This window comes from Palaemon carinicauda, chromosome 26 (genome assembly GCF_036898095.1).
Source record: "Palaemon carinicauda isolate YSFRI2023 chromosome 26, ASM3689809v2, whole genome shotgun sequence".
In the NCBI taxonomy this organism is placed as follows: Eukaryota; Metazoa; Arthropoda; class Malacostraca; order Decapoda; family Palaemonidae; genus Palaemon; species Palaemon carinicauda.
In genome coordinates, this window is record NC_090750.1 from 87,875,939 (window position 1) to 87,888,895 (window position 12,957).

At 48.9% G+C, this 12,957-nt stretch overlaps 1 protein-coding gene across 2 annotated transcripts in view; it reads right to left on the reverse strand.

Annotated features, from left to right (window-relative positions):
* The window catches only part of Mfap1 (Microfibril-associated protein 1), a 66,586-nt gene that overhangs the window by 29,480 nt on the left and 24,149 nt on the right, over positions 1 to 12,957 (reverse strand). The window lies entirely within an intron of this gene.

Consider the following 12,957-nt stretch of genomic DNA (forward strand, 5'->3'; position numbering starts at 1 on the left):
ATTCCCTTATATTTCACATGGGTAAAAATGTGATTATAATTGGCCTCTGGCGAAGAGAGACTTCTACCATTTTTGAGGCATTTCTTCCCACTAAAGGTTCCACTATCAATTTGCCACTCCTCTGTCTTGGGATACAGCATTTACTCCTCCTAGGATTTCACAACCCTACAACAAGGGCTCCTCTGCCTTATGATTCAGAGAATTATAATCCCAAACCATTTACTGTACACTTCCTAGGGGTGCAGTGATCAAGTTGTACCATATTGGAAGCAATAAAATCTATCTGACTGACTTAATATCCCTCTGTGCATGAATGATAATGTGAAAGTTTTTAGCTAAGAGTTCATGGGCATATAGAAGTAAAAAGCAATGATTGATGTCTTGTTTCTTCTCGGAACCTATTGGGTTATGATAAATAGCTTAATATAAAGAAGAAAATATCACAAATTTTAAAAGTAATTTGTATTTGTCATAACTATACAAACCTGAGTCATTTAATGGGAGTATGATTTCAACAGAGCTTGAACAGCTGTTAAAATCTACCTTGGTACTGTATTTATAATTACTGACAGGTGATGGGAAAGCCCCTTCCACTTTGACCCTCAGGCCTAAGATATGTGGGGAAGTTGAAGTGGAAAGTTCAACTTAAAATAACTTGTTTGTATATTGTAGTAGAAAAATACTATTTACAGTACTTTTAAAATTTGGAATTTGTTCCTACACAAATACAAACCAATGTCCTTTACTAAGAGTATGAGCAACTTGAAAAGTTTTAAGCCCGCCCACCTGTCACTCAGCAAGACACGCTCTTTTGACTTTGGCCACAAACTGAGATATACTCTTACTGCCTCCTCAATCCTGGATGTATCAAACCTTTTCTTTTTTGCTTTGAAGCGAATGGAAAAATACAGTGATATGTACTGTGTCTGGGTAATTCAGGAATTAAATGTGGCAGGTTTATGTCAAAATCTACCGTTGACCCTCCCCTTTTTTTGTACTTTTAGCCAAGGGCATGAATATTCACATCCACCACCTGCAGTGGGTGGAGTTCTTCAAAAAGATTTTTTGGTATCAGCTGGAGATGCCTAAGATGATGCTGAAGAAGCTCTATAGCTCCTTTTCTTCTGGCGCTGCTCGACCTGTTGTGTCTCCCTTTGATTTCTCTAGGAATGGGTTCTCTGTAGGAGTCTGTGGGGGAGGAAAAGACCTCAACTTGCTCTCGGGGCATTTTCAGGGAAAGCAGAAATATCCCCTTTCACTTGTGAAGGCAATACTCCTCTGCTTTTACCTCAAAACACACTTATTGCTGTACTGACTGATGATACCCTGGACCTGAGGAAGTTGTGGCCTGCCTTGGGCATCACTGGTGCTCCGTCGATGAGAAAGCATCTCAAGGTTTTGGTAGCTGCCATGACCTGATGCTTCTTTGCTGTGTCTTTCCAGTCTCCTACTCCACCTGTTGAGGCACTGGTCGACATGGAAACTGTTGATGTGGTTTTTATGATATAGGAGAAGCTCATGTGTCATCTCCACTTTGCGGGATCTTTGTTCTTGGTCTTCAAGACCTTAACCCTGAAAAATAGCCTAAGTAGAAGCATGTGCACTCCTCATCCTCTTCCAGTTCTTCCTCCACATCGTCTTTGGTTGATCTTTCTGACTCTGCTGCTTCCATACCGAAGAGGAGGAAGATGAAAAATTCTTTGAAGACAAAGAAGACCAATCTGACACTCTGACTGATATCTCCTAACCTAAGTGAGACAAAGATAGTGTGGTATTGGACACCAACTCATTTTGGGAAGGTGTCTAAGGCCGGCCATACACTATCATGTACACACGACAGGTACGCCTCAACAGTTACGCCTGTCAGGTATACCTGATAGTGTATGGCGGGAAAAACTAGCCTTTCAGGGGACCTGACAACTGATGAAAAATCGATCAGTTCTGCCTGACAGGCGAGTAAACTTGATGTGTGTGTGGCGGTTTCATGAGGTGTACCTGAACAGGTCTCTCAGTTATTAACAATCCTTTGATGTGGACAGTTTAAATTTTTTTGGTTACTGTACAGCTTTAATCAAGGGAGAACTAAGTGACTGCAACTTGTTGTACACTGATTCATTCATGCGCAGAAAATTGTTATAATCAGATGGTTCATATTTCAATTCATTAAGAAGATTGATACGGGTAAATTTGTTTCTTCTTTGCAGCCATTTCTTACACCGTTGTTTGCGTTTCTTCCGTCTGTTTTTAATATTTCACAAAAATAAAAAATTTTAAGTAATTTTTATTTTTCCTAACATACTTACCGAGAACTACTTTCTTTAGGAGTTACTGGTAATCTCTCTACCGACCAGAGTTTTGTGTAGGTTACCCCCCACCCCGCTTTCTAAGGAGGCCTACCCCCAGCATTAAGGAATGTGCCCCGAGGGTAGGCTCAACGTAGGTCGCTGCCCGGCTGGGTCAGACTCATCATTAAGTTCTATTGGATTAGCACAATGCTAGCAAGGGAAGAGAGGCACTCGGGGAAGGAAGGGAGGGCCATTACCCGAAAGTAGTTCTCGGTAAGTATGTTAGGAAAAATAAAAATTACTTAAAATTTTTGATTTGTTCCAACACGAATACTTACCTCGAACTACTTTCTTTAGGAGACTTACACTTTAGGAGGCGGGAGTGCTATTCTGACCCCCTGACCCGGGACGTGGAGGCCAAGAGGCCTAGGGATAACGGGACCTACTAGAAAGCGGATGCGAGGGTAACTACACAGAAATTCACGTTAGTGTCTAAGTACTCACCCTTTGAAAAAACTTCTTTTGACGTTCCTTCCAGGAGCGTAGTCGTGAAGAATGTGTTATCCTATGGTATCAGTCGGTATTCCCCGAAGAGGCAAGTAAGCAACTGGGTAGGAGGTGGGAAACCGCACTTGTGCCTACCGGTTGCTAGTCTTGATCGCGCCTGGGGTTTTTACCGTTACACCGCTTGGAGGGCGGAGATGACTGTTCCAATGGAGAACCCGTCTAAGGATTTCCTCGAGTAGTCCTTGAGGTAATGGGCAGTAAAGGTTGACTGGTTCGACCAAGTACCTGCTCGCAGGATTTGCCCCACTGCCATGTTTTTCTCAAAGGCTAAGGAGGTGCTCAGGCCCCTGATGTCATGAGGCCGGGGGGGTACCTGGCACTGCTATGCCATCTTCCTTGTAGGTTCTGGCGATAACTTGTCTCAACCAGAAGGAAATGGTGTTCTTGGAAACTTGTTTCTTATTAATACCTGTGGAAACGAAGAGGCTCTTGATGCCTGGTCGGAGATGCGCTGTTCTTTCCAGGTATTTCCTAATTGTTCGGACAGGGCATAATTTTAAATCTTCTGCATTGCCTGTCTTAGGGATGGCAGGAATTGAGAAACCCTCAAACTTCGGGTCCCAGACTGCTGGGTTCTGAGTCTTGGCCACAAAAGAAGGCACGAACTTGAAGGATACTTCTTTCCACCCCTTTGAATGAGAAACGTCGTATGATAGACCATGGATCTCTCCCACTCTCTTAGCGGACGCCAAGGCCAGCAAGAAGACGGCCTTGAGGGTGAGATCTCTGTCTACGATATCCTTCAAGGGTTCGAAGGGGGGATGACACAACATCTTCAGGACCTTGGCTAAGTCCCACTGGGGCACCCTACTCGCCTGTGGGGGCAGGACTGCTCGAAACTCTTGACAAGCATCGCTATGTGTCTCGAGGCCCCCAGGTCGATGCCCTTCAGGAGGAAGACTTGGCCTAAGGTGGCTCGAACTCCTTTTATGGCTGGAATTGACATTCCCACCTTGTCCCTAAGAAACACCAGAAAATCTGCTATGTCTGGGACAGAGGCCTTAAGAGGTCTAATGTGCCTCTCAGAGCACCACTTCGTGAAGGAGGCCCATTTTGCCTGGTAGACCGCGGCTGACGACTTTCTCAGGTATAGAGACATTCTCTTAGCCGTGGAGGAAGAATATCCTTCTTTCCTCAGGAGCCGCTCGATAGTCTCCAGGCGTGAAGACATAAGGAGAGTGGGTTGTCGTGGAGCCTGAGAAAGTGAGGCTGGTGCAGAAGGTCTGACCTGGCGGGCAGAGGCCACGGCGGTTGACTCGATAGGTCTTTTAGGTCCGCGAACCACTCTCTCTCCGGCCACCAAGGCGCTACCAAAGTCATCTTTAGGTTTCTGGCTGACCTTACTCTGTTGAGCACTTGTCTTATCAACGTGAAAGGGGGAAAGGCGTACACATCCAGATTGTCCCACTTGTGCTGAAAGGCGTCTTCTAAGGCTGCTTTCGGGTCTGGTACAGGGGAGCAATAGACTGGGAGTTGGGCGTTGAGTTTTGTTGCAAAGAGGTCCATCACCGGGGAACCCCAGCGTTGAATGATGAGCTTGGCTACTTCTGGGAGAAGGGACCATTCTGTCCCTACTATCTGGCCCATTCTGCTGAGGCCGTCGGCCAGAACGTTTTTCTTCCCGGGAATGAACCTTGGTAACATCACCACTTGATTTTCTTCTGCCCAATCTAGAATCTCTATGGTGAGATCGCACAACTCCTTCGATTTCAAGCCTCCCTGTTTCTTTATGTATGCCACTACCGTGGCGTTGTCGCACATCAGCGCCCCGGTGTTTCCCTTTAGCAGACTTGCGAAGTGTAGGCACGCCTTCTGGACTGCTTTCAACTCCAGGACATTGATGTGGAGTTGCCTCTCCCCTTCCAACCAGGTCCCTCGTGCCGTTTCGTCGAGGAGATGGGCTCCCCATCCCTGGTTGGAGGCGTCTGTGAACAGTAGTAACTCGGGAGGGCCGGTCCCGAAGTGCATCCCCTTGAGTGAGTTCGACTGGCAATGCCACCATTCCAGGGAGGGTCTCGTGTTTGGAAGGACTGGGATTAGCACCTGCTGTGAATCCGTCTGGCACCAGAGGTTCTTGAGATTCCATTGGATGGATCTGAGCCTTACCCTCCTTTGGGGAACTAGTTTCTCCAATGAGACCAGGTGACCTATCAGCCTCTGCCAGTCTTTCGCACTCCTGGGGTGTTCTGACAGGAACGGCTGAATAATGTGTCTGAGGTTTCTTATCCTGTCCTCCGAAGGGAAAACTTTTCCCCGAATGGTGTCTAATGTCATTCCCAAGTAGTTTATTCTGGTGGATGGGGATAGATTTGACTTCTTCGGGTTGATTACGATCCCCAGATCCTTGCAAAATTGAAGGAGACTCCTCCCTTGTTCCTCCAAGAGGACCTTTGAGGCGGAAAGAAGCAACCAGTCGTCCAGGTATCTGATAAGGCGAATGCCTCGTTCGTGAGCCCACACTGAGACAGTCGTGAAGACACTCGTGAACACCTGGGGCGCTGTTGACAGACCGAAGCAAAGGGTCCTGAATTGCAGGATCTGGGAACCCCATTTCACCCGGAGGAACTTTCGACTCGAGGGGTGGACCGGAATTTGGAAGTATGCGTCCTTGAGGTCGATGGTCATCATATAATCTTTCTCCCTCAAGGACAGCAGGACTGACTTCGGAGTGTCCATTTTGAAGTCCGTCTTCTTGACGAACTTGTTGAGAGCTGACAGATCTATAACCGGTCTCCACTCCCTGGTCGCTTTCTCCACCAGGAACAGGCGACTGTAGAAACCTGGCCCTGGGAGAAGAACTTCTTCCATGGCGCCCTTCTCTAACATGGAGGATACCTCCTCTTGAAGGGCGGTCCTCTTTAACGGGTCTTTGGGAGCTAGCCATTCTGTCCGGTTGGCTAGAATAAGAGGGGGTGGTTCCGTTAGGAACGGAAGTCTGTAGCCCTCCTTTAGTACGGACACTGTCCAAGGCTCTGCTCCTTGAGCCTTCCATGCTTGCCAATGACGTCTGAGGCATCCCCCAACCCGAGGCTTGGGCGGGGATAGGGGGCCTCCCACTCTATCTTCTTCTAGAGGGGCGGCCTGATCTGCCTCTCCTAGAGGCGGAGTAACCCGACCTGAAGGAGCTTGAGGGCGCTGGAGCTCCCCTGCGGTGGGGGTGAGACGTTGCGGACCAGGAGGAAGAGGGGGCCTCTCTCCTCGTAGTGCTGGTAGAGGCTTGGGGCGTCGCGGCACTATCCGAGACGGACCTCTTGTAGGGCGGTCTCCTAGAAGTCGTAGGTCTGGGGACGTTAGCCTTCTTCTTTTTCGAGACCTTCTCCATTATGGCCTCTAGTTCCTTCAGAGGAAATAAAGACTCTCCCCACAGGGGTAAGCAGCGAATGGCTCGCGCCTCCCTGTCTGGTACCTTTCGAGACACCTTCGTCAGAACAGTGTCTCGCTTGCGGAGCACCCAGTTAGCTGTTAGTGCGAGAGACTGATATGTCAAAAACTTAAGGGTTTTACCCCCGGAGGTAATGAGGTCCCTCAGTAGGCCTTGCTGGTCAGGGTCCTCGGGGTCGAAGGAGGCTTGTACACCTACCAAAGTGGAAGCCCACCAGTCCAGCCAAGAGGAGACGTTTACTAAGTCCCTCGACATTTCCTCCATCATGGAGGCTTCTGCTGGCGAGAAACAGACTGGGGCCGAAGAGGCTCTATCGTCTGAGACGCCTTGACTAAGACGCCGACTGGACGTCTAGCTCTTGGGGCCAGGGGCGCCGTCCTGCCGAGGTACTGGACCTCATCCGCGGGTATGTCCGCACCAGGGGCCTGGGATAATAAAGGCAACGATGGTTCAGCGGGAACTCTCGTCCGCCCTAGGGCTCTGGGTGCCGAGGACGCGGTTCCCGTGGGCTGACCCGACAGCGGGAACCGTTCCTTCCGACCCGAAGGCCGCACCAGCTGGGCTGGTTCGGCCAGGCCGCCTGACGAGAAGCGCGTTTCCCCCCACTGGGCGGGGTGAACCGGAGGCTTCGAGGACTTATGCCTTCTAGAGAGGTCTTTCCTGCGGGCTAGGTCGCGAGGGTCAAGGCTGTGCTTGACAGGACGGCAGCCTTGGCGACCGCTCACTGGACCGGCGGTCCGGGGAACAAAGCACCTTTGAGTCCCGAGATACGTAGATCCAGGCACCACCGAGAGATCTACTACTCCTATACTTACGGCCTGGGGAGCGGGAGCGCTTCCTGCTATACCGGGAACGCGACCTCGAACGGGAACGTTCGCTCCTGGACCGCTCCCTCCGACGACGGTGTTTTACCCTGACCTCTTCCTCTGACGAGGAATAGACGTCCGATGAACCCGACGACACTGTGTTCATCGCGTGTCGGCTGGTAGCGGGGACTGCGGGGGACTTCTTCGGGCGTTGAACGCCAGAGGTCGAGGGCTGGAGGAAGTCTTCGGGGACTTCCGTGGGGAGGGTCGGGAACGACTCAAAACGTTCCATGCCAGGGAGCCAGGGATCCAGGGTCACATCCATCCTTAGGGGTGAACTACCCGGCGTCTTCGGGAGCCTCCAACCGAAGGCATCGTTACCCGAAGGTCGAACTTTCTTCCGGTTGTCTCCCCCTAACCACGATCCAGAAGCACAGGCCCACGAGGGCGGCGGAGATACCAACACCGCGTTACTACCCCACAAGGGGTCATCGGAGGAAGCGTGCCCCCCGAGCACAAGGGCCGACTCTCCGGACGCACTACTGGGTCCTTCACTAGCCCTAGAGGGGCCCGCAATTGGCACTGCACTTACACTGGGCTCCTGGGAAAGGACGCCTTGTTCATTTTCCACACTAGACTTACCTCGTCCCCTACTCTGTGTAGGGGACGGTGAAACCGAGGCCCCGTCGGACCGCTCACTGGGTGATGGTAGTGACAAACTAGCTTTCCTGGGGGAACGTTTCGCTGATTTTCTCTTTTTGGTACCGTAATGTACCCACTGGATATCGCTCCAGTCTACACACTCGGGGCACGTATCTGCTGACGAGCAAACCCTTCCCCTACAGGAGGAACAAAGGGAGTGAGGATCCACTTCAGGCTTGGAGAGGAACGCTCCACACGATTTTCCGGCTCTAGGCCCAGGACAACGGCGGATTTGCTCCATAATGCACACAACGCACGACACAAGCACGAAGGGAATCAATGAAAACACTGGGTAAGCACACGTGTGGAAGGTGAACGCACAGGAATACCCGGGAAAAGTACACTGGAAAACGCAAGTTACCACGCTGGGAACACGTGGGGCACTAGAACGCACACAAAGGATCGATAGAGAACAAGAGCGAGGTGTTCACACCGCGCGACCAGAGAACTTAATGATGAGTCTGACCCAGCCGGGCAGCGACCTACGTTGAGCCTACCCTCGGGGCACATTCCTTAATGCCGGGGGTAGGCCTCCTTAGAAAGCGGGATGGGGGGTAACCTACGCAAAACTCTGGTCGGTAGAGAGGAGATTACCAGTAACTCCTAAAGAAAGTAGTTCGAGGTAAGTATTCGTGTTGGAACAAACTACAGATAATAAGGAGAGAAAGTACAACTCTTCTCGAGTATCCATGGCAAACTGACAAACTTGACAGGTATGCATGAAGAGCGTGTGTGCTCCTCAGGTATCAGGTATACCTGACAGGCGTACCTGTCAGGTGTACATGATAGTGTATGGCCGGCCTTAGTACAGTATGCCCTATAGGTGTTCATACACCTGCTACCTGTGCACGGTCTTCCAATGAGCCGAGCATGTGCACCATTGGTCTAGATGAAGGGTGCCACCCATCTCCCCTTACTTCTCCTCAGTTTTCTCTTCCTATGGATAATTTGGTTCTAAAAGGGGAAAGGTAAGCTCATGGTGAGGCAAGAGACACTGGCCATTGATCTCCTTATTCTTATGAGCAACTAGACGTTCCGTCATATCACTATGATAGTTTCCTTATGATTGATCTCTTCGGGATCACTCCCCATGTGATTGATCCTATCATCGTTCACAGCAAGATCTTTCACTATGTGGCGATCATTCCCATAATGATTGGTAACGGCGTGATCGTACTACTTGTAGCCCCCAGGTCATCATGGATATTCCCACGTGCTCATGAGTGCAGGAACAAAATCACTTGTCATCTGTTCCTTCTCCATGTGGACAGTCATGTGCTAATAAGTTGGAACAGAAGACCACCCAGAACTGTTCTTGCAAGCAGCATGCTGCCCTAACATGTGTGCTTAATCAGTGTCCAGGTTCTCGACAACAGAGAGATCAGTACTCATGAAGCTAGCAAGCTCACTGCCCGATACGGTTTTTGTGAGTTGATAAATCAGGCGCCCATCTGGGCAGTTGACAACGCGATACTGTAGAGTTGTCTGTGTGGTTCATCACTGGGAAGAATAATGCTCAATTTCCAGGGGCAAGTTGAAGTTTAAGAGTAGTCTCTGCATCCTTGGATGACAGAAAGGCTAATTGCTCACTTGGGGATCACAAGTGATTGACTTGTTCATCAGATAACTGAACAGGAAACTCGTGGTGTTCTACTTCCTCGTTACAGACCCTCAGGAGGCATGGTAGGAGGTTTTTCAACACCTTTGGGACAACCTAGACATATTTACCTTCCTCCCTTCTCCCTGATTTGCCAATCAATCATTGGATTTTGGATGACATTGGTCTCAGTACTACCCAGGTGGCTCCCAGGTGACTGCATGATTAATGGTATCATGATCTAATTATGCTCTTGTTGAGGTGCTGAGAGAATTACCTCTATGGCACAACCACCCAACTCTATCAGCTCCACCTACATAATTATTATCACTCAATGGAGTACCTTGCACTTCACAGGGCGAAAATGATATTTTAATTATAAAATAAATTTTTGAATATACTTACCCGGTGAATATATAGCTGCAACTCTGTTGCTCGACAGACAAACTGTACAGAAAAAACTCGCCAGCGATCGCTATACAGGTTGCGGGTGTGCCCAACAGCGCCATCTGTCGGCCAGATACCAAGCTCTATGTAAACAAAGACTCAATTTTCTCCTCGTCCCACTGCGTCTCTATTGGGGAGGAAGGGAGGGTCATTTAATTTATATATTCACCGGGTAAGTATATTCAAAAATTTATTTTATAATTAAAATATCATTTTTAAATATTTAACTTAGCCGGTGATTATATAGCTGATTCACACCCAGGATGGTGGGTAGAGACCAGTAATATATGTTTACATTTTATGAGCTAAGAGTTTTTATTTCATTTTAGAAGTTATCAAAATAACAAAAACAAAATAAATAGGTACCTGGTAAGGAAGTCGACTTGAACGATTACTCTGCCTTATAAGTACGTCTTCCTTACGGAGCCTCGCGATCCTCTTAGGATGCTGATCGACCCCTAGGAGCTGAAGTATCAAGGGTTGCAACCCATACAACAGGACCTCATCAAACCCCTAATCTAGGCACTCTCAAGAAATGACTTTGACCACCCGCCAAATCAACCAGGATGCGAAAGGCTTCTTAGCCTTCCGGACAACCCATAAAAACAACATTAAAAACATTTCAAGAGAAAGATTAAAAGGATATGGAATTAGGGAATTGTAGTGGTTGAGCCCTCACCCACTACTGCACTCGCTGCTACGAATGGTCCCAGTGTGTAGCAGTCCTCGTAAAGAGACTGGACATCTTTTAGATAAAAAGACGCGAACACTGACTTGCTTCTCCTATAGGTTGCGTCCATTATACTTCGCAGAGATCTATTTTGCTTAAAGGCCACGGAAGTTGCAACAGCTCTAACTTCGTGCGTCTTCACCTTAAGCAAAGCTCGGTCTTCCTCACTCAGATGTGAATGAGCTTCTCGTATTAACAGTCTGATAAAGTACGATAAAGCATTCTTTGACATCGGCAAAGATGGTTTCTTAACTGAACACCATAAAGCTTCAGATTGGCCTCGTAAAGGTTTGGTACGCTTTGAATAGAACTTAAGAGCTCTCACAGGGCATAAGACTCTTTCTAGTTCATTACCTACAATCTCCGATAAGCTGGGAATATCGAAAGATTTAGGCCAAGGCCGAGAAGGCAGCTCATTTTTGGCTAGAAAACCAAGTTGTAGCGAACAGGTGGCTTTTTCTGACGAAAATCCGATGTTCTTGCTGAAGGCATGAATCTCACTGACTCTTTTAGCTGAGGCTAAGCATACCAGGAAAAGAGTCTTTAGAGTGAGATCTTTCAGGGAGGCTGATTGTAGCGGCTCAAACCTGTCTGACATGAGGAATCTTAGTACCACGTCTAAATTCCAACCAGGGGTAGCCAAACGACGCTCCTTGGTGGTCTCAAAAGACTTAAGGAGGTCTTGAAGATCTTTATTGTTGGAAAGATCTAAGCCTCTATGCCGGAAGACCGATGCCAACATGCTTCTGTAGCCCTTGATAGTGGGAGCTGAAAGGGATCGTCCTTTTCTCAGGTATAAGAGAAAATCAGCTATTTGAGCTACAGAGGTACTGGTCGAGGATACAGAAACTGACTTGCACCAGTCTCGGAAGACTTCCCACTTCGATTGGTAGACTCTAATGGTGGATGCTCTCCTTGCTCTAGCAATCGCACTGGCTGCCTCCTTCGAAAAGCCTCTAGCTCTCGAGAGTCTTTCGATAGTCTGAAGGCAGTCAGACGAAGAGCGAGGAGGCTTTGGTGTACCTTCTTTACGTGAGGCTGACGTAGAAGGTCCACCCTTAGAGGAAGACTTATGGGAACGTCTACTAGCCATCGAAGTACCTCGGTGAACCATTCTCTCGCGGGCCAGAGGGGAGCAACTAGCGTCAACCTTGTCCCTTCGTGAGAGGCGAACTTCTGCAGTACCTTGTTGACAATCTTGAACGGTGGGAATGCGTAGAGATCCAGATGTGACCAATCTAGGAGAAAGGCATCTATATGTATTGCTGCTGGGTCCGGGACTGGGGAGCAATAGATTGGAAGCCTCTTGGTCAGCGAGGTTGCAAAGAGATCTATGGTTGGTTGGCCCCAAGTGGCCCAAAGTCTCTTGCACACATCCTTGTGGAGGGTCCATTCTGTTGGAATTACTTGCCCTTTCCGACTGAGACAATCTGCTATGACATTCAAGTTGCCTTGGATGAACCTCGTTACTAGGGAGATGTCTTGACCTTTTGACCAGATGAGCAGGTCCCTTGCGATCTCGTACAACGTCAGTGAGTGGGTCCCTCCTTGTTTGGAGATGTACGCCAAGGCCGTGGTGTCGTCTGAGTTTACTTCCACCACTTTGCCTCGAAGGAGAGACTTGAAGCTTTTCAAGGCCAGATGTACTGCCAACAGCTCCTTGCAGTTGATATGCATGCTCCTCTGACTCGAGTTCCACAGTCCTGAGCATTCCCGACCGTCTAGTGTCGCGCCCCAGCCCACGTCCGATGCGTCCGAGAAGAGAACGTGGTTGGGAGTCTGAACAGCCAGGGGAAGACCCTCTCTTAAGTTGATATTGTCCTTCCACCAAGTCAGACAAGACTTCATCTTTTCGGAAATCGGGATCGAGACCGCTTCTAGCGTCTTGTCCTTTTTCCAGTGAAAAGCTAGATGGTATTGAAGCGGACGGAGGTGTAGTCTTCCTAGTGACACAAATTGTTCCAGGGATGATAGCGTCCCTACCAGACTCATCCACAGCCTGACTGAGCAGCGTTCCTTCTTCAGCATGTTCTGGATGAATAACAGGGCTTGACTTATTCTGGGGGCCGACGGAAAAGCCCAAAAAGCTAGACTGTGAATCTCCATCCCTAAATACACAATAGTTTGGGATGGGACCAGTTGCGACTTTTCCAAATTGACTAGGAGTCCCAATTCCTTGGTCAGATCTAGAGTCCACTTGAGATCCTTCAGACAGCGACGACTGGAAGAGGCTCTGAGAAGCCAGTCGTCCAAATAAAGGGAGGCTCGGATGTCCGATAAGTGGAGGAATTTGGCTACATTCCTCATCAGCCTCGTAAACACGAGAGGAGCTGTGCTTAGGCCAAAGCACAGGGCCCGAAACTGGTAGACCACATTTTCGAAAACAAATCTCAGAAAAGGTTGGGAGTCTGAGTGAATGGGGACGTGGAAGTAGGCGTCCC